The following is a 6,765-nucleotide window of genomic DNA, read 5'->3' as shown; positions in this document are numbered from 1 at the left end:
ATCAACGTTAGCGGCAGCGCCAACATCAACACCGCAAGCATCCAACACAGAAGATGCCTGTAAGACCCAAGGCTCACAGCCATAACAATTTCCACTACAATCACCCTTGGGGAGAGCGAGTGCCACCCTTTCCACACCCATATAGGTACCCTTTCCACCACCTTCCTCAAGCCAACCCTCAGAGGATCCTCATGAGGAGTCATCCTTGGGAGGAAATCATCATGGGAACCAATGCCCTAAAAATCCAAACAATCATTTTGACCTAACCCTAGCCTTAACTTTTCTTACCACAAAATCAAAACACCCAAAATCCTACCTTGAAGCAGCCAAGTAGGGACTTAACTTATAAACTACCCATAGATTCTCCCACTATCAAGAGGACCCTAAAGCCTTCCACCCAACCTTATGCCCGAACCTTGGAAGAGAACATTTATGGAGAAACTAAAGAATCCTCCTTCATCAACAACATATGCATGTAGCACACAGAAGCCAGTTTTTGAGGACGAAGACTGAATTGAGTGGGGGAGACTATCACAAGTGTTCTCTTCACCATACCATCAAGTGTCATCCATTGTGATTGCAGCCCACCAACCGTGTCATTGTCTATGTCCTAGGTGGGGAAATTCATGTATTATGTAAGGGGGGAATGCCAATGGCATTATTTTAAATACTTAGTATGATTTTTTACCGTTTTGATGTTTCTTTATGTTACTCCCCCAAAATCTTAACATACTCTTTGAGGGGAGGTAGGTAGTCAAGTGTGCCAATACTGTGTAAAGGTTAAGCACAAGGTCCCCTTGACAAAACTTGTGTGCTTATTCTTTCCATCAATTAATGCAATACAAAGAGCCTTTTGACTAATTTGTGTGCCATCTTGTTGTCTTTTCTTGTGTTGTTGCTTTGTCTCTTTGGGTGCCGCACAGGGCCCCAACGACTAGCCCCGTGACAAAAGAGCACTTGCAGTTTTCTACCTCACCTTATTCTCTCTCCCCCTCATGTTGATTCTTGACTCTCATAAAATTTTGTAATTTTTTTGTATCTTTAAAAATATAAAAAGACATGAATTATAGAACTATTTAAATTCACCTATAACCACTTCAATTCCTTTCTCTCTCTCTCTCTCTCTTTATAAACCTCAAAGAGGGGCTACACAGAATGGGGTAGCACGTCCCCAAAAATCAAAACAGCTAATAACTTTTAAAGGATTCAAAATACAAGAAATTGAAATTTCATTACAGTGCGAATAATTAACTAACTAGTCAGCAGCCGCATTGCCTTCCCTGTGAGTATGCCGGTATTCCACCTTTCCTTCAACTCTCTCGACTAAGACTTCACACTCTTCAATGATCCGCTGCACTCTCCAAGGGGGGAAATCTTCTTCAATAAATTGTCAATGACTAGCTTAGAATCTCCCTCGATAATGATGCATCTGTTGGAAAAATTGAGAGCCACATTATGGGCTTCCCATGCCACCCAGGCTTCCGCAACATTAACTTTAGTAAACCCAATTGTACTAGCTTTGAGGTCCAAGACATGACGCATACAATCCCTTTCCACACAAGCAATAGTGTAGTCACCATTAATGCAAGAAGCATCAAAATTTATTTTGACTTTATCCAACTCAGGACTTAAACCATTAAAACAAGTATTGTTTCCCTTTGCTTGAGAGAGACTATTAGAATCAGCAATATTCTCAATCTCTAAAAATTTTTTACTAGCTCTTTTAATGATTATAGGACGGGGGCATCCCATTGTTAAAGACTTTATCATTTTGATTTTTCCAAATTTTCCATAATAGTAGACTGATTTTTTTAGGGGTGAGCACAAAAACTAAAAAAATCGAACCGACCGAAACCGAACCAAAAAATCGGTTAACTGAACCGGTCGATTTGTTTTGGTTTGATATTCTTAAAAAACCAATAGTTTCAGTTCGGTTTCGGTTAACCATTTAATAAAACCAGTGGTTAACCGAACCGACCGATATATATAAAGTAATATATATATATATATATATATCATTTTTTTTTGAAAATCGAATATACACTTTCAGTAGTAAACTTTTCAGACTTTCTCTTTGAAAGTTTCAAAAAGAGCTTTGAAAATCGAAAATGGAAAGTTTCAAAGAGAAACTTTGAAAGTTTCAAAAAGAAACTTTAAAAGTTTAAAAGAGAAAGAAATTTTCAGCCTTGCCAGAGTGCCAGACTGGAGACTGTCAGTCTCTTAGTCTTGAAAATTGAAAAGTTTCAAGCTTTAGCCCTTTCTTCTCTTTTGTCTTAGTGGTTTTCTTACATCAGCAGATTCTTCAAATCACACTCTCAGCCTCTCACAATCTCACTCTCTCGGACTCTCAGTTTCTTCCCCAACAGACCGACAGCCTCCGGTGCTCCTCCCTCCAACCGAATCAGTGACGACTGGCGTCTCCTCTCAGATTCAGCCTTCACTCTCTCGGACCGATATCTGGCATCTTCTCTCAAATCTGAAATCTCAATCTCTCATCTCTCAATCTCTCTCTCATTCAACACTCACTCGACACTCAAACTCACTGATCTCTCTCAATATCTTCTCTCTCAGTCTCTTCTCTCAATCTCAGTCACTCATCTCTCTCAATCTCAGTCACTCATCTCTCTCAATCTCTCTCTCTCATCTCTCTCAATCTCTCTCTCTCATCTCTCTCACTCTCAGTTCACAGTTCGTTCACTCTCTTCAAACCATCAGTAGGGAAGATTTTCCCCCCTTTTTTTTAATATTGAGGGCATAAAAAAACCGAAAAACCGAACCACGATTAACCAATTGCATCAGTTCAGTTTTGGTTTGGTTAAATTGAAAAAACCGAACAGTTCGGTTCGGTCCAGAAAATCACCCCACAGTTTGGTTAACCGAACCATGAGCACCCCTAATTTTTTTCTTTTCTATGAGGGTCAATGGGAACACCTCTTCCAATGGTAGAAATGTCATTCCACCAATCAGTAATTGATCCCACATTGTTGCTGGGCAGATTCAGAGCTTCTTGCGTAGCAAGCCACATAGGCCCACACTTGCTTGGAAAAAGAGCAATTACTCTCTCTCTCTCTCTTATTTTTTCTTCATCATGGGACTACACAAATTGGAGTAGCCCATCCTTCAACCCCCATACCTATCTATATAACCTCTCCAACCTTGGTGGCAATTGGATTGATCCCAACTCTCGACAAATATGATCACTATGTAGAGTATTTGAACATGGGCACCTTTTAACACCAATCCATGCATCACATGGGTCTCTTCTAATAAAAATTATGGCCATGTCAAAAAAATAAAGATAAAAAACAATTGTGGAAAGGTTATTTTATAATCAAAGAGTGCAAGTCGAACGGAATAAATTGGGTTGCGGCCAAACTAACCCAGTTGATGTATTAAAATTTCGTCCTATTTAACCCAGTTCGCATCAAATAGAATGCAATGACATAGCAGGATTTATGTAGCTGATCCTATATAGTTGGAATAAGGCTTAGATGATGCCAATAATTTAATCAAGCTGGAATTAGCACTCCTTTGATTGGGTAAGTTTTGGCCATTAACCTGATAATTGTATGTATAAATTTCATACAAATATGCATGCATGTATATGTGCATCTAACCATGTATGCAATTATGCATCTATAAATTCAAAGGTAATAATTTTTCAATATAACATAAGACCAAGTTTGGGAGTGCTTAAAAATAAGCACTTATTTTGGGCTGAGTCTACACCAATAAGTACTTATTTTCATTTGAGAAATAAGCATTTATTTAAAAAGTCTAAATTTTAGGCTTATTTTCAAGTGCTTATTTCTTTTCTAACCTATCTTGGCCCGCCATGTCATTTTAAAAATGCTTATACTATTCGTATTTAAAATAAGCATTTTTTTCATCAAACACTCATAAATGCTTATTAGAATAAACAGTTTTTAAGCAGTTATTCAATAAGTACTTATTTTTCAAATAAGCACTCCCAAATTTGGCCTAAATATAATATTCCTAAGACACCATAAATTTGCATTTTTCACATATGCGAAGTCAATCACCCTTGATCCACTAATATAAAATCTAACTATCTAAGACTAAGAGCTAAGAACGTTTAGTAAAAAGAGAAATCAGGGCAACTGCTAGTCTTTAGATCTACTTATTGTTTGTTTGGTTTTGTAACTTTTTGATGGTCTTACATTGCATTATGTTGCTTGGAGAAGTGCAAGCAAATCTTTTAGTAACTCCAACCCAGGTTGCCTTTATAACTTTTTGGTCAGGACAAAAGATGGACAATGATTTAGTCCAACCCAATGGACAACTGGGTCGAACTTGACCCCTTTATTAGCTGGACAGTCTGCCTGAGAAGCTTGATAACCCCTTTAACATAATCCTAATTTAGTCATCTTCCAAATTCCAATTGAACTGCTTTTATCGACCACTTTGAGAAACTACTAAAACTAGTTTCACCGGAAAGTCAATTTCATGACTGAACAGGCAAGAATTCTTATGCATCGATAATTCTTTGACAATAATAATTGCTTCCCTAGTCATCCATTCTTTGGCCACTGGCAGCACAAAGACTTGCCAATGAACACAGATTTTTCAAGAGTGGGCTCCTCTATTTTGCACTCTAGAATTCGGATTTTTGTCCTCAAATTCCTGACAGTTATTGTAATCGTCCATTGAGAATATCTCCTTATAAATAAAAATAATAATAATACAAGTGCAGAATTATTCTCAATGCATGGCCGCAAGGGTTGTGAGAAGAAAACAGTGTAAGGATGGATTTTGCTAGGACTAAATCCGCATCTCCTCCCACCGCTGCAATCCCATTTCCTTTAAACTGCTACTCCAAAAATTAATTTTACCAAGTGGTTCATCATTTCCACTAAGATTGTATTGATTTGTTAAGAATTCCCTGCCTTTCTCTTTCTTTCCCTACCTTTTCTTTGAAACCAAACACAGCTTAAATCATGAAGAATTAGGCCACATATGATTGATTTGAATTGAATACATTGTTTATGAATTAATCGGGGGCCAAATAGCCAATAATAAAACCAGAACTTACAAGCCATGTTGTCCAGGGAAGCCGTACGCAGATATGTTTGGTCAACCCTCATGGATAGAATGAGGTGCCTTTGGGTAGTGCGAAGTTATATGAAATTATGAATTGACAGATATATCATGTGGGGGCCTATGATTTAGTGCTGATTCAAGTCTTGAGAGCGGCTATTTTGTGCAAAAAGTGCCATTGTTATAAGTTTAGGTCTATATCTAGTACCAGTCAATGGTCGTTGCACTCCATCACATCAGGTACCAAGCTGGTTAGAGTGTTTTCCCATAAATGAAACATTTTTCTATACTGTTCATTTGTTTTTATCACGGATAATCCTCCAAGACTCCCGATATGAATTTGTTTGTGGAAACTTCACCTGAACCCAGCCAGACTCCCGATAGTCCTCCAAGGCTCCCGATATCGTCATTCCAGTGAAGCAATTTGCTAACCCATCTAGTTTCTCCGGGTCCGATCTGCATGTTTAGGTTCCATTTGGCCTGCATTTGGGGGTGCTTCTTATCAATGAGCGCTTAAAAGATTTCAAAAGCACTCAAAAAAGCTGAAAATGGCCCAATAAGCTCTTTTTCAAAAGAAAAAAAAAACCCTGTTTCATAAAAGCAAAGTTTTATGATTGCATTTGAGAGGGGTTCGACTATGATATCAAAAAGATTTGCCATCTGAATATTTTGATTGGTCAAAACTGTTCCAATACAATGTATTTCCCACATTTGAAAGCATTTATTGTGTTTCTAGCCCATCTTGACCTGCCACTAATTAGTAAATACCTATTCTACCCCCATTGGAAAGAAGCGCATTTTCACCACACTCGCAAACCTGCTTTTTCAACAAAAGAACTTATCCAAAAGGCCCTCTTATAAACGATAAGCACTCCCAAACATCGCCTTGGTAGGGTAAAGGCTTCAGTTGAGTTGCTTTTGTTGAGATAGTTTGAAAAAGCCATCAAAACGAGTTCGGATCTGCTCTCACAGACCATGCCTCACACTGCTCGCAGCATGTGCTGATTGCACATCAGAAACATCTCCCGCAATTATATTTATTATTCGTAGGGATATGTTCCCGGTACAAGGTGGAATGTGGCTGTGAAGTCTGATGAGACGTGCTCTGTGAGGAGCAGATCCCAATTCCACTAAAACATCTAAGTGGTTGAACAATAGACAGTTTGAAGAAGTCATTAAACAGACTTTCTGGGTGGGCTCATCTCACAGCCAAAAAATCAAGGGAGAATGACGATTCAGCTCAGGGGTTAGAATTTTTAGGCCCAAAATACAGTTGGGGTAAGTGCCAACTCGGAATTGATGTCAATTCACGAATGGGCATTGATGTATAGAGTGGAGATATTTGACATTTTGAATGTTTATAGATATGCAATGGAATTCAAAAATCAGCATTGGGCCTGTGTACTTTTTTCAAAAAATATCAACAACGTGAAAGCACTCCAAAATAGGCACCTAAGCCATCAATACCAGTTCCATGCTTGCTTTGCAAACCCCATTCATTCAAGACCGGATCTGCTCCTCACAGGGCATTTCACTCGCGCCTCACATGTACATCTCCCGTACTTACAAGTTATTATTCACGGGAGATGTTCCCAACACGGTGGATGGACATGTGAGGCGCTCCTGTGTGATGAGGAGCAGATCCCGTTCCCAGGTCGAGTTTAGGACCTTTAGGTTGTGTATTTCCCAACCTAACACAGTCCTTCC

The sequence above is a fragment of the Nelumbo nucifera genome, chromosome 5 (assembly GCF_055504915.1).
Source record: "Nelumbo nucifera cultivar China Antique chromosome 5, China Antique-T2T, whole genome shotgun sequence".
NCBI classification, from domain to species: domain Eukaryota; kingdom Viridiplantae; phylum Streptophyta; class Magnoliopsida; order Proteales; family Nelumbonaceae; genus Nelumbo; species Nelumbo nucifera.
Note: the sequence above shows the minus strand (reverse complement) of the source record.